Genomic DNA, 25,288 nt, shown 5'->3' with positions numbered 1-25,288 from the left:
ATGCGGAGAGGCCCTGGTTCTATCCCTTGTAGAGGAGCTAGATCCCAGATGGCACAACTAAGAATTCAGGTGCCACAATGCAACTGAAGATCCTGCGTGTTGCAACTTGCAATGCAGCCCAATAAATAAATACATAAACAAAGTAACAAAGTGAAACAAAGCAAAAAAAAAAAAAAAACCCTCAATGGAGTTTACAAGACTGGAGTTCAAAATTTCTTGGGAAATTTCTTTCCTTTTTCCTATTTTTTTTTCCTTTTTTGTTGCTTCACAGGGCTTGTGGGATCTTAGTTCCCCGACCAGGGGTTGCACCTGGGCCCTCGGCAGTGGAAGTGCAGAGTCTCAATCACTGGACTGCCAGGAAAGTCTCCCACCATTGTCTCTTGGGAGCCGGAGACTTACTTTCTAGTTTCATGGGCCCACAGATAGGGAAGAATTCTGTCCCAGGCTGAGTTACATCCAGAGTCTCCCCTATATCTAACTTAGATGATTTTAATGAGATTTAGGACTTTGAATGGAGAAGGCAATGGCACCCCACTCCAGTACTCTTGCCTAAAAAATCCCATGGACAGAGGAGCCTGGTGGGCTGCAATCCATGGAGTCGCTAAGAGTCAGACACGACTTCACTTTCACTTTTCACTTTTATGCATTGGAGAAGGAAATGGCAACCCACTCCAGTGTTCTTGCTTGGAGAATCCCAGGGATGGGGGAGCCTGGTGGGCTGCCGTCTATGGGGTCACACAGATATATAACACACCATATAACAACATCCAGCTGAAGACTAGCAGGGGGGTACTCTTTCTGCCCCTTTCTGATGCCTATGTCAGAAGCTTTCTTTGTCTCCTCTATACTTTAATAAAACTTTATTACACACACACAAAAATACCACACCAGTTCAGTTTTAATCTCACACCTGGGGTGAGGTGGATGTGATGGTGTAGTGGGAGAATCTGTCATTCCCCTAAGACTGGTTGATTCAGTGATGAATCTAAACTTTCTGATGAAATAATATGAACACACAACACTACTTAAGCTGCTGTCTAGCCAGAATGGTTAAAGTGAGTCTCTTACACCTTTAACTATAACTTTTCAAAGTTTATCTGTTTATTGACTTTTGGCTGCACTGGGTCTTCGTTGCTGCTCACAGGCTTTTTCTAGTCACCGTGTGCAGGTCTCTCCCTGCAGTGGCCTCTCTTGTTGAGGAGCACAGGTCCTAGAGCACCGGGGATATTAGTGCTGCATAGGCTTAGTTACGCCACGGCTTGTGGGACTTTCTCAGACCAGGTATGGAACCCTACGTGTCCCCTGCATTGGCAGGTGGATTCTTAACCACTGGCTCACCAGGGAAGTCCCTAAATATAGCTTTTAATTTACAGTAAATGCAGGGCGCAAGATAAACACTGCCACAAGGAAGTAGACAGACAAATCAGCAAATGGAACATTCTACAGTTGGCCTGGTTTCTCTCGAAGTCATGACAAAAGGATCAGAAGGCACGAAGGGCTGCTAGAGCCAGATCAATGAACAGTTCTGCACCAATACTGCTTGCAATGAATTTGCTAAGAAGTACATTTTGGAGGGAAATTTGAATATGGTCTGGATAGTGGATAAAATGAAAATATATGAGAGTGGAAAGCAAAAAATTGTTGACTGAAAAAAAGGAAAATACAAAGGATATAATTTTGAGCTTAAAAGTGTGTGTGTAGGAAAAGATCCAGATGGATATTCACTCTTAACAGTGGTCATCTCCGGTAATGGGATGATAATATTTTATTAAAATAAAATATTTTATAAAAATATTTATTTTTGCCTACTTGGATTTTTTTTGCGGGGGTGAGGGTGGGGGTGCATTCCACATGACATGTAGAATGTTAGTTCCATGACCAGAGATTGAACTTGTGCCCTCTGCAGTGGAAATGTGGGGTCTTAACCACTGGATCGCCAGGGAAATCCCCCTACCTGGATTTTCTAGCTTTCTACTCTACATATGCATGGTTTTGTAGTAATAAATTATTTTATGATAAAGAATATTAGAATTATGTGAGACAACAGATAAATATAGCATTTGAAGTATATTAAGCACAATTGTGGCTACTCCACAAGGTTTAGGGCTATGATGACAACTAATATTTACTGAGGGTTCACAAGCTGCCCAGGGCTTTTCAGTGGCTCTAGTGGTAAAGAACCCGCCTGCCAACGCAGGTGACATAAGAGACACAGGTTCGATCCCTGTATCAGAAAGATCCCCTGGAGGAGGGCATGGCAACCCACTCCAGTATTCTTGCCTGGAGAATCCCATGGACAGAGGAGCCTGGTGGGCTACAGGCCATAGGGTTGCAAAGATTCAGACACGACTGAAGTGACTTAGCATGCACACACGCAGGAGCTGCCCCATATATTTCTAACTGCTTTGGCTGTAGTCACTCAGGTTTTCAAACCTTTAGGGTGGTGACTCACCATAAGACATGTATTTTACAGAGCAATGCCACACACTCAGGGGCTCTCAGGTGGCTCAGTGATAAAGAATCCACCTCCAGTGCAAGAGACACAGGAGACTCGGGTTTGATCCCTGGGTCAGGAAGATCCCCTGGAGGAGGGCATGCAACTCACTCCCGTATTCTTGCCTGGAGATTCCCATGGACAGAGGCGCCTGGTGGGCTACAGGCCATAGGGTTGCAAAGAGTCAGACACAACTGCAGCGACTGAGCACACACACAGCATTCATACATATACAATGGAGACTAAAGATTTCAGAAGACAATTACCTATCCTGACTGTGGGCAGTGCATTCTGATATGCTGTGTTAGATTATATTCTGGTTCTATTTCATTTTTTAAAAATACGGTTAACCCATTAAGTTGATTTCATGACTCATTGACGAGTCTTGACCTACAGTTTGGAAACCCTTTTGGTTCATTTAATACATGTACACCCAGGCACATACAAACTCCTCTGAGGTAAAAGCTGTTCTTGTATCCATTTTTTTCAGCAGAGAAAATTCTGGCACAGAGAGGTTTGATAACTCACCTAAGCACACTCAGCTAGGGATAAAGTGGGAGAATCCAGATTCTAACCCAGGTTGCCAGCTTCAAAGACAATCCTCTGAACTACTCTCTTTCAGGGCCTCTCTCACCCACCTGCCACATGGTGGTAAGTATCTGCTGATAGAAGTCTCTGCTCCTCCAAAGGAATGATTCAAGTTATATTTGAACAGAGTGTTCTGTTAAGATTATTGGAGCATTCAAGGTTACAGCAGATTTAGGGAGCAGCAGTTGTATTTTCTGACTCATATGTCACAATGAACAGTAGCTCTGTGTGAAGAGCATAGACTTCCCAGGCACATAATTCTGGGTTCACATACCTACTCCACACCAGGGACAGATCCAGACTTTCGGGGGCCGAAAAGTGAAAGTGAAAGTCGCTCAGTTGTGTCCTACTCTTTGCGACCCCATGGACTCTACTAGTCCATGGAATTCTCCAGGCCAGAATACTGGAGTGGGTAGCCATTCCCTTCTCCAGGAGATCTTCCCAACCTAGGGATCGAACCCAGGTCTCCCGCATTGCAGGAGAATTCTCTCCCAGTGGGGACCAAAGCTTTGTGCAATTTTGAAAGCTCTTCCTAAGGAGAAGAATAGAGCTTATGGATTCAGAATTAAGAGCAGTACTTTGAAAGGGGCCCGTGCAGGAGAGAGCTCTGGGGCTTAAGCTTCCTTAGCTTCCTGTTTATTCGCCTCTGTCTGCCCTTTATCAGCCCCTTGTTTCTTACACTCAGTCTCTGAGATAGGAGTAAGGATTCCTATTTCTCTTGGATGCCAGATGATCAGCTGAAAAAACCCAGCTGAAGAACCTAGTACAATATTCACTGATCAGGTACCCAAAAAGTACTTGTTAATAGTAATAATAATAATAAAAATTAAAAGAATACTTCTTTTAGAAACCAGTTTTTAAGCAAAGTTTCAAAATAAAAACATGATTTGGAGAAAAATTATTTTCTTGATTCATTTAAGCCTCAGCTCTGCAGCTCAGCTCTCCCTAGAGTCCAATTATTTTGGTTTTTCCAAAGCTCTCTCTCCAAAGAGAGATGTAAGTAAAAATAAGAAAGCAGAGGATCCAAAAAACAAAGGCAGAAATAGAGAACGGTATCAAGGGAGAAAGTCAGCAGCAGGGGTCCCTGAAGGCCAGATTTCCAAGGCATGGGTGTCAATAAGAAGAAAAATTATTTAACTGTTTAAAGTCTTTCTCAATAATCCAGGACTTCCCTGGCGGTCCTGTGGTTAAGGCTGCAGGCTTCCACTGCAGGAGGTGCAGGTTTGATCCCTGGTCAAGGAACTAAGATCCTGTATGCTTTGCAACTTGGCAAAAACCAATTTTTAAAAAAAATCTTTCTCAATAAACAAAAAAGGGAAGATTTCAAGATGCATTTTGGTATTGAGAGAGCAAGCAGCTGGACACATTCTGTGCTGGCAGAGTCAAGTTTTCGTCACCTGTATTCAGACACTTTATGCTTGTTCTGCTGTGTCCTGAGGGATTATCAAAAAGCAAGAGGCCTCTGGAGGCAGCTTCCTGCCCTTAGAGAACCAACAGTATTTGCAGAAAAGCATGAGGTCACTCTGCCTTCCACTTACATCTTTTCTTCTTCTTTCAGAGTTTCAGATTCTAAAAAAAGGAGGTATGTTAACATAGAGTTACAAGAAAATATAACGGGAGTCTTTCTCAAATATGTGGCTTCTCTTGGCAACCTGTGTAGGGTTTTTTTTGTTTAGGTGACTGTTGGTCATTTGGGTAATAACTAATAAGGGGGGGATGTGTGGGAAGAGAAAAGTCAAAAGATGGTAGGAGGTAATTAGATTAATTAGGTAATTAAGGGGAGATATGTGGGTGATTACTAAGTTTCTGGCTAGCTACATTTAGGCATTAAGCACGTTTTATTTTTCTTAATAGTTACAATGACATACCCTTTGTGATTCAACCATCACGAACTCTTCACACTTCCCCCCAAAAATTCCTCTGTGTAACACTGAAGATGAAACAGCCCCTTTCCTACTGGCTCGCAAAATGATTTCTTTCCTATTGTCATGTCTCAAAGTGTTAGTCACTCAGTCATGTCCGACTCCCTGTGACCCCATGGACCGTAAGCCCACCAGGCTCCTCTATCCAAGGAATTCCCCAGACAAGAAGACTGGAGTGGGTTGCCATTTCCTTCTCCAGGGGATCTTCCCGACCCAGGGATCAAACCTCAGTCTCCCACACTGCGGGCAGAGTCTTTCCCACCTGAGCCACCACGTCTATTTAACTACTAAAGGCATCAGGCAGTTCTGGATTCATCTATTGCCTCCAAATCCCTGATTCCCTTGACTCTCATCCACAGCACCTATGTCAGGAGGCTGCTTTGCAGTATTAACTGGTGGCTTTTGTCCCCAGCATCTTCTTTTCCCCCCATTTGGTAAACTAAGTGTTTGTTGTCTCAACTCAGGGAAGGGTATACCTCACTGAAAGAGGAGTCTTTTCCTGGCTTTGAGAAACAGAAAGGACTCCTCTGCAGAGGCAACATGGAAGGTTGGCCAGAGTTGACTTGACCTCTGGATAAGCTCAAAGTCCCCAGACTGAGGAGAGGGTGACTGGGAAACTCAGGAGCTAGTGCATTCCACACAAGGCCCAGTGCTGTGCCCACATTACCAGACCAGGCCTTCTGGGGTGGACTTAGAAATGCGATGAGAAGAACTCCCTGATAACTGTTTTGGCGTCTTCAGTGGTTGCTAGGCAAAATTTCACACAAAGAGGCTGTGTGGCCACTATCAGGGTACCCTGCTGCTGTAATCATTCCCAATGATCGCTTTGGACAAAGTCCGGAAAAACACGGGGGAGGGGGGAAATGTAAATACATGAGGAGGATGAAGGGAAACATTCAGATCCCTTTAAAAACTAGGATTCACAAGGACCATGAACCCTCAGTATATTTCAGCCTAGCCAGCATCACAGGTGATATTCAGGAGCAGAAAGTCACTCTCCCCTGTGTCTTGTCACTACAGGAGTCCCTGGAAATTAGATATGACTCAGGGGAAAAGCCACTGGTGTAGAATGACCCTACGCATCTAATTGCAATCTGTGATAATTGCTACTCTGGCAAAGCACAGGAAGCCCTGCGGACTGGTCTCCGGGGACAGGGAAAGACGCCCTGAGCTGAGACCTGAAGGGCGAGTTAGAGTTAGCTGTTTGTGAAGGTAGAAAGGCAATTAAGTCCCTCGACTGGCAATTACCAGGTGAGCCACCCAGAACTACTTATGAAAGAGTGTCATGAGGAAAACAGCAAAGAAAGGAAGATCAAGGACTGGTCAATAGTGGCAAATGCTTCAGAGAGGTCAAAGCAACATGAGGACTGTTGGGTTAAATACAGGAGATTTTGTGTTGCCTTTGTCAAGAGTAGTTTCAGCAGATTGAGGGAAGAAAGAAAAGTTGTGGGAGGCTGAGATGTGGGAGGTGTAGAAATAAAGATGATAGAAAGAGACAGATTTTCATAAAACTAGGCTGTGAAGAGAAGGCTAAAAGGGCAGTAGTGGGAGCTAGATAGGAGGTCAAAGGAGAGGCTTTCAGGTTGGGGAACTTTTACAGACAATGATAGGAAGCCCTAGTCGAGAGAGCAAGTAACGGAGAGAGGATGGAAGCGGGGGCGGGCCTTCATTAGCAAATGGGAGGTAGGAAGTGACACAAGCCGAAGCCCATGTAGAAAACTGGCCTAAATAGGTGGAGAAAAGGCTGGACAAGTGTGTCTAGTGGCTAACTGGGGTTGGTCAGTGGATGGGAAGGGTTAGTGAAATCAAAGAATTGGAGAAAGCAGATCTGAAACAGCCAGGAGAATCGGTACGAGTTCCAGACGCACAAGCAAAGCCTTCTGTCTCTGTACCTGTATTTCTGTTTTGAGCTCTGATTCCTCTAGGTGGCAGAGGCTTCATCTCAGTCAGTTCAAGAAGAGATGGCAGGGAGGCTCTTGGGTTTAGGAGCCCAGAACTCAGAGAAGAGATAGGGGCTGTAAACATCCCTTTGGGTTTGATCAGAACACAGGGCTCGTCTCTGGGGCCCCAGAAGTCATGGACATGCCTCAAGGACAGCGAAGAGGACAAAGCATGACACTTGGGGGAAAGACGTGGTAGAGGAAGAAGAATCAGCAAAGGAAACTGAGAAGGTAGGAAGAGAAGCAGGAGAATGTCATGTCACAGAACTAAGGGAAGTGAATAAGTGAAATAAGAGGTCAACCAGGATTAGGATTATAAAATATTCGTGGGTATCATGTCTTCTTTCTTTGGGTTGGGACACGAAAGACAGAAGATATAATCATAGTGTGTGTACATGTGTGTTAATTGCTCAGTCATGTCTGACTCTGCAACCCCATAGACTGTAGCCCACCAAGCCCCTCTGTCCATGGGATTCTCCAGGCAAGAGCACTGGAGTGGGTTGCCATTTCCTTCTCCAAAAGGAACTACAGAAAGAAAAAAAAATGAAGTCACTCAGTTGTGTCTGACTCTTTGCAACCCCATGGACTGTAGCCTACCAGGTTCCTTCATCCATGGAATTTTCCAGGCAGGAGTACTGGAGTGGGTTGCCATTTCCTTCTCCAATAATCATAGTACCTACTATTAATAGAGTACATAGTGCCTGATTACGTCATTCAACTAACCAATCATATATTAACTGAGTACGACTGGAGAGGAGTTTTATTCTTACGAGGGCAGAGCTGGGGACCACCCAGAGAAGCACTGCTAGTGGTTACAGGGTCTCAGAGAAGGAGGCAGATGTCAAAAGCTCAGTGCTTAAAAAAAGTACTACACTACTTTGTTCAGCTTCAGTAATGAGGAACAGGTGGAGAGGCAGCGATCGAGAAAGCAGCTTATTCCAAAAAGTATGAAGATTAAGCTTTGAGAGGAGTTCCTGGGCAGTCCAGGCTTCATCCTTCCACTGCAGGGGGCACAGTTTCAATCCCTGGTCTGGGAACTAGGATCCCATATGTGACATGGCACAGCCAAAGGGGGAAAAAAAGATTAAGATCTGAGGGTCTTGAAGCAGTGTGAGATTCAATCTTAAGATTTAGGAGGTGAGGACTCTGTTCATCACCTGTCTCACAAGACACTCAGGATGAGCAATTCCTGGCCAAAAAACAAAAGCAGAGTCATCCCAGTCGGCAGTGGATTTGGCTAAAAACTGAGTTAGAACTCACAGAGGAGAGCAAGCTGGGTCTGTAAGGAATCGCACAAGGAGATGGACACATGTTTATTCTGTATCAGGTTACTTGTTTTCTACCATATCATCAGTGTCGGGAAAGCTAGATGTGTTTTCTTGAGAAAATGATTTTTCTCTTAGTTGATTGACTCAGTAATAAATATGTGAGAAGTTTTGTCAATTAAAAAAAGATTTAGGAGGTGAAAACTGTGAGTTTCTGATTGGAACAAGTTCACCTACAGGCGGGGCTTCCATAGGTGGTGCAGTGGTCAAGCATCCGCCTGCTGCTAATACAGGAGACTCAAGAGACGCAGGTACAACCCCTGGGGTTGGAAGATGCCCTGGAGTAGGAAATGGTGACCAACTTCAACATTCCTGCTTGGAAAATTCCATGGATTGAGGAACATGGCAGGCTACAGTCCATGGGGGTCACAGAGAGTTGGACTCAACTGAGCAGGAACTCACGGACCTCCATAGGCAGTGATGCCTGTTCTGATGTGCAGAAAGGGAAGCACCCTGAGAGAATCTCCTTTCTGTAACAAGAGTGCAACTGAAAACAGGATGTTAGGGATTAAATCAGATTATCCATGGAGGAATGGAATTCACTGTTAAACAAGAAAGACCCCTTTCATTATTCTTTTTTTTTTTTCTTGATCATGCTGTGCAGTTTGTGGGATCTTAGTTCCTCCACCAGGAATTGAACCTGGGCCCCGAAATGAAAGTGCCCAGGCCTAACCACTGAACCTCCAGGGAATTCCCAAATGACCCATTTTAGATTAATTTATTTTGGTATATCTACCATTGAAAAACTATACAATGAGGCAGTTCCACTTGTCCATATGTGGAAGGATTTTTAGATATCTTTTTCAGTGAAAAATACAAAGGTACAAAGCAGTGTGCTTGGCGTGCTCGTTTCAGAAAAGGATCTATACGGATGTGTTTTGCATAATAAAGAATATGGAAAAAACAAGGAACTGGTGACAAAGGTGGCCTGTGGGGAGGGAGCTTGGTGACCTGGGATCAAGGCAGAAAGTTTCCATTGTATATTTTCCTGAATGTTGTACAAAGTACTATTTATTTAATAAGCAAATACATGTAAACATGTAAAAGATGCCTTTGGTGAATCATTTGGCAAGTTTCGTTTTTAATACAACCAGCCACTCCCTAATTTGCTTTGGAAATGTTGACATTTGTGTATTGGATTTTCTTAAATACCAGAGTCTGCAAGACACACCCTGAATGCCCTAAATTTGAGGTCACCAACAAAACCAGCCATGCAAGTGTGATTTTCCAAAAGGCCAAACAGCGTCAAGCAGCAGGGGGCTTAAAGCATTCCCAGCCTCTGAGAATGTCAGAGAGAAGGGCCCCTGGAGAGAATTGGTACAATCCTCTTTTTTCTGAAGAGGCTGAAGGGGAAGAGTCTTGCCTAACAAAGACAAAAGGCCATTTTGTGGCTTTATAAATATGGGAGGAAAAAAAAACATCTCTCTGTCCATTTCTGAACTCAGAAAGGATACAGAGAACACTAATAGCAGCAGCTAACTATGTGGAGAGGGAAGGTGAGGAATGGAAGGGTAGGAGACAGGTAGGAATGCGATTTTTCACTTTGAACCTTTTATAATCCTTGAGCTATTTTTTGAACAACACAAACCTTTTTAAAAGCTGTATAAGGACATCCCATGTGGTCTAGTGGTTAGGGCTCCACAGTTCCTCTGCAGGTGTCATGGGTTCCATCCCTGGTCAGGGAAATAATGGCCAAACTAATAAAAAAATTTTTTTAATTAAAAAAATAAACATGGCCAAAACTAATAAAAAATTTTTTTTAATTAAAAAAATAAAAGCTTTGTAAAGAGAGATGGGGGCTTTCCTGGTGGTTCATATGGTAAAGAATCTGCCTGCAATGCCAAAGACCCAGGTTGGATCCCTGGGTCAGGAAGACCCCCTGGAGGAGGAAATGGCAACTCACTCCAGTATTCTTGCCTGGAGAATTCCATGGACAGAGGAGCCTACAGTCCATGGGGTCGCAAAAGGTTGGATTAGACTGAGCAACTAACACTTTCAAAGACAGATGGACCATGATATCTATCTGACTTACAATTCAGTTTTCAAAGAAGACATCCTGAGGCAATGGGCTCAGAGATAAATGAAGAATCTGGTGTTGAAATCACATGTCAAATCCTGCTGCTTCAAATGCCCGTGGCAGTAGGACTTATTTTGCCATATTGAGATTTGTTTGAAATAACATGGGCCATCAGCTTGGCTTAGATCTCGTTTTTGATAATAGCCAGATTTGTCAAAACCGTGCAGTAGCAGCTCCTTACTAGTCTGGATTCACTCTCATGGATATGCACCGCAGGGCAGGACAAAGATCAATAAACAGGAAGTCAGCAAAGATGGGTCTAACTGAACTTTGCAGTTTAATTCACCTATGACTTCAGGCAACTCTCCTTAGGCCAGTTTTCACATCTGTAACCGGGAAGGATTAGATGAAATGATCTCTAGCTCTGATAAGACTGAAGTCTGAAATAGCTGTTAGCAATTTAGAACAAAGGGGGAATTTATGAGAACTTTGTTCCTTTGACTTGATGCTGCAAGAATGAGCAAATGATCCTCTTGGCCCTTTTCTCCTACACCGGCCCGCCCCCGCCCCCACATGATCTGTAGTTAGATCTGTGTTCTTCACTATTCAATAAACATTTCTGATGGAGAGTCACAATGATGTTTAAGGACCTAAGAAGTCCTGCAATAAAGAAACTCATATAGGGAATTCCCTGGCTGTCCAGTGGGTAGGGGGACTTCCCAGGTGGCTCTAGTGGTAAAGAACCCACTTGCCAGTGCAGGAGACATAAGAGACGCAGGTTCGATCCCTGGGTTGGGAAGATCTCCTGGAGGAGGGCATGGCAACCCACTCCAGTACTCTTGCCTGGAGAATCCCACTGGACAGAGGAGCTGGGTGGGCTACAGTTCATAGGGTTGCGTAGAGTTGGACGTGACTGAAATGACTTAGCACACATGCCCGCCAGTGGGTAGCACCTGGTGCTTTCACTGCTGTGGCACAGGTTCAATCCCTGGCTGGGCACCTGAAATCCCACAAGCTGTGTGGCGTGCCCCCTCCCCCAAATAAATAAATAAAAGAAAAAGTGGAAAAAAGAAACTCACATAATTTTACTTAACCCAGCATTTTCCAAACTTACGTATATGGAACACTTTAGTGTGTCCTATTACTTCTATTTAGAACGACTGGGATTCACATGCCGCTATTTTTAGGGAATACATGAGATCAGCTATTATCTGGCAGTTAGGACAGTTCTGGGGCTTCTGCAAACATGGGAAGACTGAGCACATTCCTAAGGGAGCCTGAGAGTCTCGTGATTCACTGAGCTCTCCAGCCCACCAACTGAAAGAAAATCTTTCAACAATGGGAGCCTCGGAAACTCACTCACTTTATAGGAAGGTTCCCATCTAAGTACAAAGAGATCAGCGGACATCTTCTCCTATTCACTTCTGACTTTCAGATTTATTTTTTCTTTGGGGAACTTGCTTCTGTCACCCATTTTGTTCAGAAATTATAGTTCTCTTTCTCTCCTTGCTGCAAAAGGTTTAATTCTCTCCCTCCGAATGTTTTCACTCTCAAAACAGACAGGTAGGAAAAGGGTATGCACTGTGCCACACTTCACATCCTGCATTTGTTTTTGAGATTTTTTTTTCCCCTCAATTCCCAAAGAAACACTGACTCATAATCACACACACACACACAGTCATTTGGAAAAAATTAATTTAAAATCTGTTTTTCTTAAGACTTTCAATTATTTCGGCCCCATCACTAAGCATTCAGTTTAAAGAAAATAAAAACTCTAGGCAGGCGAAATCATGACCAAAGCTATCATTGTACAGCATATTGATGGCATATCTAGAAGTCTGAAACCGAGAAGCAATATGAAATGTTACTTTTGCATTTAGTGCTCTTTTTTTTTTTAGTTTTCAGGTCTGTAGCCTAAGCATTAAGATAAAAATGACCAGGTGGCAGGGCCAGCTGATTATACTAAGGCTTCCCTGAAGAACTGCAGCTGCAAGTAAATTCTTTTCTGACCAGCCTTTATTACTGGCAGTTATCACATAGTATATGCTGTCCCCCTGTGCTCTCCTGGGACAGTGGGAAAGACATGGAAATGAGAAGGCAGTTGGATGAGGGTGGAAGAGATACCCTCTGACTCTCCCACTCTGTCTATCTTAGCACCAGTTCTTTGATGGGTTGTCATTTATTTATTTGGCTGCGTTGGGTCTCAGTTGCAGCACGTGAGATCTTTGTTGTATCATGTGGCTCAGTAATTGGATGCATGGGGTTCGTTGCTTGTGGACTCTTAGTTCCCTGACCAAGAATCAAACCCATATCCCCTGCATTGCAAGGAGGATTCTTTTTTTTTAATATGCATATAATTTTATTAATTATTTTCTGCTGTGCTGGGTCTTCGTTGCTGGCTAGTTGCAGTGAGCAGGGTCTACTCTACTTGCGGTACGTGGGCTCCTCACTGCAGCAGCTTCTCCTGATGCAGAGCACAGGCTCTAGGTGCTCAGGCTTCAGAAGTTGCAATATGTGGGCTCAGTAGTTGTGGCTCTTAGGCTCTAGAGCACAGTCTCAGTAGTTGTGGTGCACAGGCTTAGCTGTCCCGCAGCATGTGGGATCTTCCTGGATCAGGGATCGAACTTGTGTCTCCTGCACTGGCAGGAGGATTCTTTACCACTGAGCCACGAGGGAAGCTCAGCAAGGTGGATTCTTAACCACTGGACCACCAGGAAAGTCTCTTTGGTGGGTTGTCTTAATTCACCTGGGACAGATTTACTGAAAGATGTGGTTGAATTTTAAAGAGAAGGCCATGAAATTAACTGGGAGGGAAATACCAAAAAAGAAAAAAAGTAAACATAATGGGAAAAAGATTACTTAGGATAATGGAGGGTGTGGTGGTTAATTTTATGGGTCAGCTTGCTTAGTTTATGGTACCTTGTTTGGTCAAACATTCCAGATATTGCTGTGAAGGTATATTTTAGAATCATTAACACGTATAATCACTTGACTGTTAAATTGAGCAGACTGCCCTTCATAATGTGGGTGGGCCTCATCCATTCAGTTGAAAGCCTTAGAGCAAAGGCTGAGGTCTGCCAAGGGAGAAGGAATTTTGCCTCAAGATGATAGAAATCCTGCCTGAGTTTCCAGCTTACTTGCCTACACTATGGATTTCAGACTTAAGACTGCAAACACTTGCCTGAGTTTCCAGCCTGTCCTACAGATTGAGAATTTGCTGGCTCTCCCCAACTCGGAGAAGGCAACGGCACCCAACTCCAGTACTCTTGCCTGGAGAATCTCATGGACGGAGGAGCCTGGTAGGCTGCAGTCCATGGGGTCGCTAAGAGTCGGACACGACTGAGCGACTTCACTTTCACTTTTCACTTTCATGCATTGGAGAAGGAACTGGCAACCCACTCCAGTGTTCTTGCCTGGAGAATCCCAGGGATCGGGGAACCTGGTGGGCTGCCGTCTATGGGGTCGCACAGAGTTGAACACGACTGAAGCAACTTAGCAGCAGCAGCCCCAACTCTGATGTTTAAAACAAATCTGTTTCTCTCTCTATTGCCTGTTTCTCTGGAGAACACTGGTTAACACAGAGAACTCTAGGAAGGATGATCCTACAGGAAAAAAAAAGAGCTGTTTGATCATAATCTGATAAAAGCTATCCAGTTTGACAGAGAACTTGCTGATAAATCAGTGACAGATATCTTAGACCTATGCAAGGGAAAAGCCTGAAGCAATTGTTAACTTCCAGGAAAACAAAAAAATGGCTTAAAAAGATAGGGTAATGGGACTTCCCTGGTGGTCCAGTGGTTAAGACTCAGCACTCAATGACAGGGGCCTGGGTTCGATCCCTGTCCAGGGAACTAGATCCCACATGCCGAAACTAAGAGTTTGCACGCTGTAATTAAAAGATACTGCATATCACAACTAAGACTCCTGCATGCTGCAACAAAGATCTAAGATCCTGAGTGCCTCAACTAAGACCCAGTGGAGCCAAATAAATAAATAAATATTTAAAAAAAAGACAGGGTAATTATAATGCCTCATTTGGTTCAGTTATAAACACTGAATTAAAAATCTTTTATAATTGAAGTACAGTTGATTAACAATGTTGTGTTAGTTTCAAGTGTACAGCAAAGTGATTCAGCTTTACATATATGTAAGAAATACACATAAATTCTTTTCCAGATTATTTTCCATTATAGATTATTACAAGATATTGAATATACTTGGCTGTGTTATACCTAGCTCCTTGTTTTATCTATTTTTTCTGTAGTAGTATGCATCTGGTAATCTCAAGCTCCTAACTGATTCCTCTCCTTTCCTCTGTGGTAACCATAAATTGGTTTTCTATGTCTGTGAGTCTGCTTCTGTTTTGTAAAAAAGTTCACTTGTATCATTTTGTTAAACTCCACATATAAGCAATATCACATGATATTTATCTTGCTCTGATTTACTTCACTTAGTATGGTAATCTCTAGGTCTATCCACGATGTTGCAAATGGCATTATTTCTTTTCATGGCTGAGTAATATTCCGCTCTGTGTATGTACCACATCTTCTTTATCCATTCCTCTGTCAGTGGACACTCAGGTTGCTTCCATGTCTTGGCTATTGTAAATAGTGCTGCTATGAAATTGGGGTTTTCATAGCAAAAAGATATGCATATGTTTTTGAACTAGAGTTTCTGTTTTTTTCCAGATATGTACCAGGGAGTGTGACTGCTGGATCATGTGGTAACTCTAGTTTTAGTCTTTTAAGGGACCTCCATGCTGTTCTCCATGGTGGCTGCACCGATTTACATTCCCATCAACAGTGTAGGAGAGTCCCCTTTTCTCCATACCCTCTCCAGCATCTATTATTCGTAGACTTTTAGAAGATGGCCATCCTGACTGGTGTGAGGTGATACCGTATTGTAGTTTTGATTTACATTTCTTTAATAATTAGCAAAGTTGGGCATCTTTTCACATGCTGTTAGCTATCTGTATGTCTTCTTTGGAAAATAAAATATTGATTTAAGGAAAATCATGGTGGTGGAAGAAGTTACATGGAAGTTGTGGTGCAAATAAGTAAAATCATCTTCACTGAGGAAGTTAAAAAATATCTAAAATTAAAAAAAATATCTAAAATTGGAAATTTAAGAAAAAGCAATGTTATTTAGAAACAAGGGGATAAATAACAGAAGAAACAACTAAAAGCATTGAAAGCAGCTGCTTGCTGATTAACTCCAATGGCAGTGGGTGGGGCAAGAAACTGCTATTTATCATCATAATATTGTAGATAATTTTGTGTTTTTCAAGCCCATACTACTTCGATAAAAATAAAAACAAAATTAAAAGTTACATGAGTCCAATGTGAAAAATTTGGAAAGTATAGGAAAATATAAGAAAGAAATAAAAAAAAAGAAAGAAAGAAATAATAACCACTCATAATCCTTCCAACTCAGAGAAAGTAACTATGTACATATTTGAGGAATAGGATCATTAAATGAATTTGATATTAAGCTTTTAAATTTGAGGATTTAATCTGAGGGTTTTAAACTATCATAAATTAGATATAAATGGACAAATACTATAATGAAAGTACAATACTGGAGACTTCCCTGGTGGTCCACTGGCTAAGGCTCCCAATGTAGGGGGCTTGAGTTCAACCTTTGGTCAGGGGATTTAGACCCCAAAATCCCACAGGCCACAACGAAGATGGAAGACCCTACATGCTGTAACTAAGATTCAGCGAGGCCAAATAAAGAAATAAATATTTTTTAAAAGAGTATAATACTGTATGTAAAATTACATATAGTATAATCATATACAGTATGATCCCATTTGTGTTTATGAGTGTATTAGAAAGTAATCTGTACACCTGAAACTGATATAAAGAAAAAGGAAAATTGCTAACCACTTGGCAGTTAATTTATTCTAATGAAATTTGTGATTCCCAATACACTACTACGGTTCCCTGGTGGCTCAGAGGTTAAAGCGTCTGCCTGCAATGCAGGAGACCTGGGTTCGATCCCTGGGTCAGGAAGATCCCCTGGAGAAGGAAATGGCAACCCACTCCAGTATTCTTTCCTGGAGAATCCCACGGACAGAGAAGCCTGGTGGGCTACAGTCCATGGGGTCACAAAGAGTCGGACATGACAGCGACTTCACTTCTCTTCACTTCAATACACTACTCAACATAACAATAAACATTATTATCTGCGATGATAACTTTCAGCCAGTTGAGGACATCTAGTTGCTTAAAAGTTCATTAAAATAAATAAAACATAATTGGGGGGGAGGCGGTTATTTTTAGGGACTGAAACAAGACAGACCTAAAACTGCAGCTTTTGGGAGAACCATCTGTTCTTGCCAGTCTTGTATCTCTCCTCAGACTTGAACTTGGCCTCTCGTTTGGCCTTGCTTTTGACAACAGATTCTCTGAAGACGTCCTCATTGACCACAGCTTTGTCCAAGGGGTTATCCACAGAGTAGTTTGTGGGCCTGAGTTGATTGGAATGATAAACTTTCGCAGAAGACTTGATCTTTGACTTCTTGGCAGTTTTCCTCTTGCCTATGGCACTTGTCACTTTGCAGGAATAGCAATCAATTCCAGCCACCAGAACATGGTTGTAGATTCGGCCTGAGGTGCCATCATCAATGTTCTTCATGATGACTGCTTTGCGTTCGGAGTACTGACCAGCCAAGACCAGCATCACATTCTGGGTATCATGAACTTGCCCATTTTGGCAGCAATCTCTCAGGGCTACAGCAGAAAGCACAAAATATTAGAAGGAAAGAAAAGAAAAGGGAAGGAGGGAAGGAAGGAAGTAGTCTGAAGGAATACCTACCAAAATGTTGCTTGGCAGTGACTGGGGCTGGGATTGAAAGTAGGGTGGGCAAGTGAGGTGTTAGGACTCACAGTGTAAGGAAACACACTCGCAGGATCAAGAGCATGCGAGTGCAGGGGCCTTCAGTGCTGCAGAGACATCCCTAGATACCTCCCTTGCCTCTGTCTTTGCCCTGATGAGGACCAAGAGCTGCTGGATTGTGGGAATTTTCTCCTCCTTTTTCATTCAGATATATGTTTAAATTCCTTATTACTCCAAGGTATGTGGGCCAGTGGCATTAGAACCACCTGGGAACTTGTTTGAAATTCAGAATCTTAGCTCTGCCCCAGGCTTTCTGAATCAGAAACTGCATTTTATTTTATTTTTTCCTTTCTGGCTGTACCACGAAGCATGCTGAACTTCCCTGACCAGGGAGAGAACCCGTGCCCCCTCCAGTGGAAGCCAGAAGTCTTAACCACTGGACCACCAGGGAAGTCCAGAATCTGCATTTTAACCGAATCGCAGGGGATTTGTTTGCACATTGAAGTCTGAGAAACACTGGGCTAGCAGGCACCACGCACGGTTCCTGCCCTCAACTGGAGGGAATACTCAGAGGCAGTTGATGTCACGGCCACCAGAGGGTCGGACACACACTGCCAGGGATAAGAAGCCTATTCCCTAAGGAACTGTGGTCTTTGCCAAGAGGCTGAGTTTCAGTTGGTGATACAATCACAGGTCCCCTTGACAGAGGAAGAGCAGGTATTACCTTTGGGACAAAGAATAATTCAGAGCAATGTTTAAAGAGAAGGAAAGGGTTAATGGGTGTGAAACTGGGAAAAGGAGCAAGACAGAAAAAAAGAAAGGTGCTAATATTCGAACCAAGTAATTAAAGTCCCACTGGAGATGAAGAATGACAGTATACTATAAGCTTGTTTATCCAAGAGTTTTTTAGAGAAAACTGTTATAAAACAGAAACTTGGATTTGGTGAGTTATATCAAAATTATAAAAAGGCAGAGATAATATAGAATAGAAAATACAAAGGAAATGACTCTGTTCAGTGTTCCCATTAACCAAGAGTCAATTAATAAGGGTCCTGCTATACGTCTGTTCTCCATTTGATGGTTTAGTCTCTAAGGCCTGTCCGACTCTTGCAGTCCCACGGACTGTAGCCTACCAAGTTCCTCTGTCCAGGAGATTCTCCAGGCAAGAATACTGGAGTGGGTTGCCATTTCCTTCTCCAGGGGATCTTCTTGAAGCAGAAATCAAACCCGGGTCTCCTGCATTGTAGGCAGTTTCTTTTCTGACTGAGATACGAGGGAAGTCTGTTTCTCCATTTAGATTAGTAAAATAGATTAAAAGAGAAGAGCAAAGAAATATATACTGCCAGGGCAAATATTATTGGCTGTATGAGCCAATATTCATTTCTCACTAACCTCTTTTTTCTTTGCCTGCCTCTCTAGAAGATCATAAAAAGCTGAGTTTGCTTTCCCAGGAAGAATGACCATGTGATACAATTCTGCCCAATGAGACCTCTGTGGATGTCCCTAGAAATTACATGGAGCCATCACCACTCTTACCAGAATGGATTCAGAATGATCGTTCCAGGGCCTGAAGTCGGGTTAAGGTGAGGTGAGCAAGACATTCACCTTGGCATAAGATTTATAAGGGTGGCAAAAAATCAGTAATCAAAGTAATATTTCAATGCAATATTTAAAAAAAATACCAGTTAATGCAAAAAAAAAATTCATAATGAATGAAATAACATTTGAAATAAAGGCCAGATCTGACAACACCAGAGTTTCAGAGTGAGGCAAATGAAGCTCAGTATTATAAGAGTAGGATCAGATCACCCTAATTTCCAACTCACAGGTGAGGGCAGGGTGGGGGGTCGAGGGTGGGGATCAAGGTAAATAAGTGATTGGTGGCACTTAGGTTTTGTGCCTACTCTCTAGCTGTAGGAGCCTAAAAAAAAAGAGGTTATCTGCAATTTTCAGTTTTGAGAGGAAGAAGTGGGAAATACAGGAAAGGATTCAGGAGCATGATGGTCAAAAAGAATGACGTGTCCACTACACTTACTGGAGTCATGGTAAAGTGCCACCATTTGGCCACTCCAGTATTCTTGCCTGGAGAATCCCAGAGACAGAGGAGCCTAGTGGGCTGCTGTCTCTGGGGTCGCAGAGTCGGACACGACTAGCAGCAGCAGCAGCAGCAGGGCTAGATCAGCAATCAGGTTTCTCAGGAGGCAGGTAATGTGGTCTAGTATTCCCATCTTTTTAGTGTAGTCAATGAAGCAAAAGTAGATGTCTTTCTGGAATTCCCTTGCTTTTTCTATGATCTGGTGGATGTTGGCAATTTGATCTCTGGTTCCTCTGTCTTTTCTAAATCCAGCTTGTACATCTAGAAGCTCATATACTGTTGAAGCCTAGCTTGAAGTGTTGCAGGAGGGAGGACCCTTTCCAGGGCCCGAAACTGGGCTCTTGTCTAACACTCGGAAATGAATTGTCTGAGGAGACACATGTGCTGACAAAGTAAGAGATTTTATTGGGAAAGAGCACCCTGGCGGAGAGAGCAGCAGGGTAAGGGAACCCGGGAGAACAGCTCTGCAGAACTGGCTTGCAGTCTTGGGTTTTATGGAGATGGGATTAGTTTCTGGGTTGTCTTTAGCCAATCATTCTGACTCAGAGTTCTTCCTGGTGGTGCACGCCTTGTTCAGCCAAGATGGATGCCAGCGAAAAGGATTCTGGGAGGCGGTCGGACATGCGGTGTCTCCTTTTGACCTTTCCCGAACTCTTCCAGTTGGTGGTTGCTTATTAGTTCTGTGTTCCTTAACAGGACCTCCTGTCATTAAACAACTCATGCAAATAGTTACTATGGTGCCTGGCCAGGGTGGGAAGTTTCAATCAGTGTGCTTCCCCTAACAACTCTCCCCTGAAAGACTTCATACTCAAGATACTTCTTGAGAATTGGAGCAGAGGTCTTTCTTCTGTAACTTCTTCCTGCTGTGCATGGGTGTAGGCCTGCCTAGCAGAGCAGAAGTCTCTCTCTACCTGATTTGAGCCAAGTTATTTTTTGCTTGAAACCAGCATTCACCCTTGTAAATAACAGCAATTTAGTTCCAAACTGTTGGCTCCTCTCAGAGATGAAATAGACAGGGGCCAAACAGGAGACCCACCAGGATGGTCATTACTGGTCCCCAGAAACAGGAGGCAACATTTGGGGTGAGGGCTGCAGGGTTTGTGACTTTGTTTTTTTTTTTAATTGGTTGGTTGTGAGGCAACAGAGCTATGCTCCAGGAATCTTGTATTTAGTCCTCCACCTGGGTCAGGGCTCCAATTCTGTAGAAGAACTCAAAGACATTGTTATGCATATTTCTTTGAGAAGGAACCAGGACCATGTCTGGAGGCTGTACCAACCTTTGATTGTTTCTCCTCTCTTTCCGTATCCCCTCCCTTCCCTGATTAGCAATTGTTTGAATCCACCCTTTAGAACTCAGGGGAGGTCAAGGAGGCTGAATGAAGCCTATATCCTACCGACAAGAAATGGAGAACACAGAACAGATCTGTACTCCAGGGCCCCACAGAGTTCTGCTCAGTTTTAATTTAGGGAACTAGGCAACTATGACTGTCATAACTTCCTGTCAAAATGGAGCATAGGACTGCCTCAGCTTGGAGTATAGACACTGAATTGGAAGTATTTCTGAGTTCCAAGTTCTAGATCTGAGTCTTGTATGATTAAAATCTCAATTCCTTGGTCTGCCATTTTGGTGTAACATACCCAATTAGAAGTAATTGGAGGAATGATGACTGGAATTTTAATAGACAAAATAAATCTCATTTCTTTTTAGAAGAATAGGCCTGAAACCCAGTCTGGACCTGGCACTTCAGGGAGACTTGTAGCCAGGTAGCCAGTTGCCTAGCTTTATAAAAAGTAAGGTTGCAGTTACTAGCTTCAGCAGACATTGTTTTGAGAATGGTGGCATCCAAGCCTGACACGACTCAGAAAACTCAAGTGTTTAGCAATACAAGGTCTAATCTGAAAGTACACCCAGAGCATCGCCTAGTTATTTCCCAGGATATCTGAACCATAGCTACTCTATTTTGACTTTTAATTGTAAAATTTTCCTTAATAGCCAAAGCAGATGTTACCATTAATGATGTCAATGTTTCTCTAGGTATGAAAAGATGCAAGAATTGGGACTCATAAAATCTTCTCCTAAAAAGATCTAACTATCTGAAGACCTGTTCTGCCAGTTTTTCCCAGAGCACAGAGGGCCTCATTTCCGATTTTCACCCTGAACTCCTTTCAGGGGAGTTGAAGGTCAGCTGTTGCAGTGGCCATGATTTAATCTTTATGGATATAGATGGCAAGTGTCAGTTTTCAGTTGGCAGAGCCCCTTTTCACTCCTAAATTTGACCATGATTCTGAGGGGGGCATTTCATGACCATTTTATCCCATAGTGCTGAGAATCTCCATTCTCAGGTTTGGCAAAGATTTTGCTGACAGGCCACTCAATGTTCTAGGCCATAAAACAGTATCCAAAATTCTCTGGAACACCTGTCTTACTAGCCTCTTAGTCCAGGAAAACATTCCCTTTTGTTGCTTCTTCCCATATCTAGAGTTACACTGTTACCATCATCGATCTCACATGCAACTCTATATTATTTTATCAGAGGCCTCAGTCACACATTTGGCAGTGTAAGAAACAGCAATTTTATAAAACAGATGAAATACAAATAACATAGCTAGCAGTATTAGTAAAGTCATAAGTAAAACTTAAGTTAAGAACTGCCATTAGATGTAGCCCAGTATATCCCAGGTCATCTGACTTAGTCTACTCTGTACGAATCTTTATCTTCCAGGGAAATTATATAGCGGCACTGTCTGTAAGGCACATAGCCCAGTTATCTGTTGTTAAAAAACAAAAATTCCACTAAGTAAATCTTAAGTTGTAATTGACTTTGTTCAGTCTTCGTGAATCAGGCAGTATCCCAGCTAGCACAGAGAAAGGTGCTTGCAGACCTTGTGCAGAATGGATGGTTTTTACAGGCAGGAGCAAGGTGGTCAAGGAAGCAATTAGCAAATGAAAGGGAAGGATTGTTTTAGGCCAGATCACTTTATGTGGGGAAAGGATGAGTTTGAATCATGCAGATTCCATCTTCTTCCTTTGTAGGGGTTGTGGAGGGTGGGATGGAGAGGGTCCAAATGACAGATTACCTTGTTGGTGCTCGTCAGAAAATTCCAGGATGAATGACTGAGACTACATTCCCAGGGAAAGTAAAAACTGCAATTAGATGAGGTATTAAATCTAAGTTTGTTATATTGGGCTTCAGCATAAATGATGCCGTTTTGGGCCTATGGTTTCATTTTTAACACTACAAACACCCTTTGTAACCAAAAAGGCCCTACTGTACAGTACAAGGAACTCTGCTCAATATTCTATAATAATCTAAGCGGGAAAAGAATTTTAAAAAGAATAGATGTATTTATATGTATAAATGAATCACTTTGCTGTATACCTGAAACTAACACAACATTGTAAATCAATTATAGTCCACTATAAACAGAGAACAGAGAAGGAAATGGCAGCCCACTCTCCAGTGTTCTTGCCTGGAGAGTCCCAGGGACAGGGGAGCCTGGTGGGCTGCCGTCTCTGGGGTCGCACAGAGTCGGACACGACTGAAGTGACTTAGCAGCAGCAGCATAAAGAGAGAAGGCAATGGCACCCCACTCCAGTACTCTTGCCTGGAGAATCGCATGGATGGAGGAGCCTGGAGGGCTGCAGTCCATGGGGTAGCTGAGAGTCGGACATGACTGAGCGACTTCACTTTCACTTTTCACTTTCGTGCATTGGAGAAGGAAATGGCAACCCACTCCAGTGTTCTTGCCTGGAACACTGTTCTTGCTCTCCCAGGGACGGGGGAGCCTGGTGGGCTGCCGTGTATGGGGTCGCACAGAGTTGGACACGACTGAAGTGACTTAGCAGCAGCATAAAATAAAAGTTAAAAAGTAAATGTTAAAAAATAAAAATAAAGGGCAAGACCTTGATCTTGAAAAGTAAAACAACAGCAGCTTAACCTTTGTGACTTGCCAAAGAGACGTGAAGGTCAGAATGGCTGTTTTCTAAAAGATAATAAGATGTGGAGAGAAGGGAATCCTCACGCACTATTGGTGGGAATGGAAATTGGTGCAACTACTATGATAAAAAATTAAAAATAGAACCACTGTTTGATTCAGCTTCTACTCTTGAGTATTTATCCAAAGAAAACAAGAACACTAACTAGAAAAGATATATGCATTCCTATGTTCATTGCAGCATTACTTGAAATAACCAGGTTATGAAAGCAACCTAAGCACCCAACAATAGATGAATGAATAAAGATGTAATATATAAATATATACATATAATATTCATATATGGATATTAATCAGCCATGAAAAAGAACAAAATCTTGCCATTTGAGACAACATGGATGGACCTAGAGGTCCACATTACGCTAAGTGAAGTTAGATGGAGAAAGACAAATGCCATATGATTTCACTTATATGTAGAATGAACAAACATAAAGCAGAAACAGTTATAGATACAAAGAACAAATTGGTGGTTGCTAGAGGGGAGGCAGGTAAGAATGGTGGGGGAAAAAGGTAAGGGAGATTAAAAGTACAAGCTTCTAGTTACAAAATGAATGAGTCATAGGTCTGAAATGTACAGTGTGGAGAATTTAGTCAATAACTATGTAATATCTTTGTATGGTGACACTAGTAAATAGACTTACATCATTTTGAAATGTGGGCTTCCCTGGTGGCTCAGTGGTAAAGAACCCACCTGCAATGCAGGAGACACAGGTTTGATCCCTGGTTTGGGAAGATCTCCTAGAGGAGGGTATGGCAACTCATTCCAGGATTCTTGTCTGGAGAATCCCATGGACAGAGGAGCCTGGCAGGCTATAGTCCATAGGGTCGCAAAGAGTCAGACATGACTGAACATGCATGCACACACACAGGCATTTTGAGATATATAGAAATATTGAGACAGTATGTTGTAGAACAGGAACTAAAGTTGTAAATAAATTATACATCAAAAACAAATAAATGAACTCAACTTATAGAAAAGGATATCAAATTTGTGATTACCAGAGCAGGGAGGGGAAGTTGAATGAAGGTGGTCAAAAGGTACAAACTTCCAGATTTAAGTACTAGGAATGTAATGGACACTATGATAAATATAATTAACACTGCTGTATACTATATATGAAAGTTTTGTTTCTTTTTAAAAAAAATTTATCTTATTTTGCAAGACAAGGGAGACTAACTTGACTTGGTCACTTCTTGCTTATGCCTCTGGAAATCATGGGCAGAACTTAAACTCTTCGCCAATATTTTTATGAGGTAACCACTAACCAATTCCCTATCATTTAAGAAAAGTCTAATATTGTAACCAATCACTGTGAAGAATAAGCAGTCACTGGGGTCGCTAAGAGTCAGGCACAACTGAGCGACTTCACTTTCACTTTTCACTTTCATGCATTGGAGAAGGAAATGGCAACCCACTCCAGTGTTCTTGCCTGGAGAATCCCAGGGACTGGGGAGCCTGGTGGGCTGCCGTCTATGAGGTCGCACAGAGTCGGACATGACTGAAGTGACTTAGCAGCAGCAGCAGCCTCCTCACTAATGTTGTTATTATTTAGTTGCTAAGTTGTGACTGACTCTTGTGATCCCATGGACTGTAGCGCTCCAGGCTCCTAAGACCATGGGATTTCCCAGGCAAGAATACTGAAGTGGGTTGCTGTTTCCTTCCCCAGGGGATCTTCCCGACCCAGGGATTGAACTTGAGTCTCCTGCATTACAGGTGGATTCTTTACCAGTTGAGCCACAAAGGAAGCCCTAAAGTTTTGTTTCTTTAGCTTTGTATTTATATGAGATGATGGATGTTTACTAAGCTTATTGTCATAGTCATTTCGTGAGATAGGTCAAATTATTATTTTGGACACCTTAAATTTATACAGTGCTATATGTCAATTATACCTCAATAATTATGGAAGAAGAAAAAAAATAAAAGAGTTGTGAGGATCACATGAGATTAAGTTCTTGCATGTGGTTCATAAACTGAAAAGTGCTATGCAAAAGTCTGGAACTGTAACTAAGTCGTTAAGGATAGGGAAGACTTTAACAAAAGGCACTGGGGAAGAAGGGCCTCTGGGCAGGG

General features: G+C 42.6%; 1 pseudogene; it reads right to left on the bottom strand.

The window, feature by feature from the left end:
* Positions 1-16,589: 16,589 nt before the first annotated feature.
* Positions 16,590-16,999, bottom strand: LOC104994946 (annotated as a pseudogene).
* Positions 17,000-25,288: the final 8,289 nt, after the last annotated feature.

Source organism: Bison bison, unplaced genomic scaffold, assembly GCF_000754665.1.
Source record: "Bison bison bison isolate TAMUID 2011002044 unplaced genomic scaffold, Bison_UMD1.0 scf7180017864270, whole genome shotgun sequence".
In the NCBI taxonomy this organism is placed as follows: Eukaryota; Metazoa; Chordata; class Mammalia; order Artiodactyla; family Bovidae; genus Bison; species Bison bison.
This window is presented reverse-complemented; position numbering and strand designations above follow the sequence as displayed.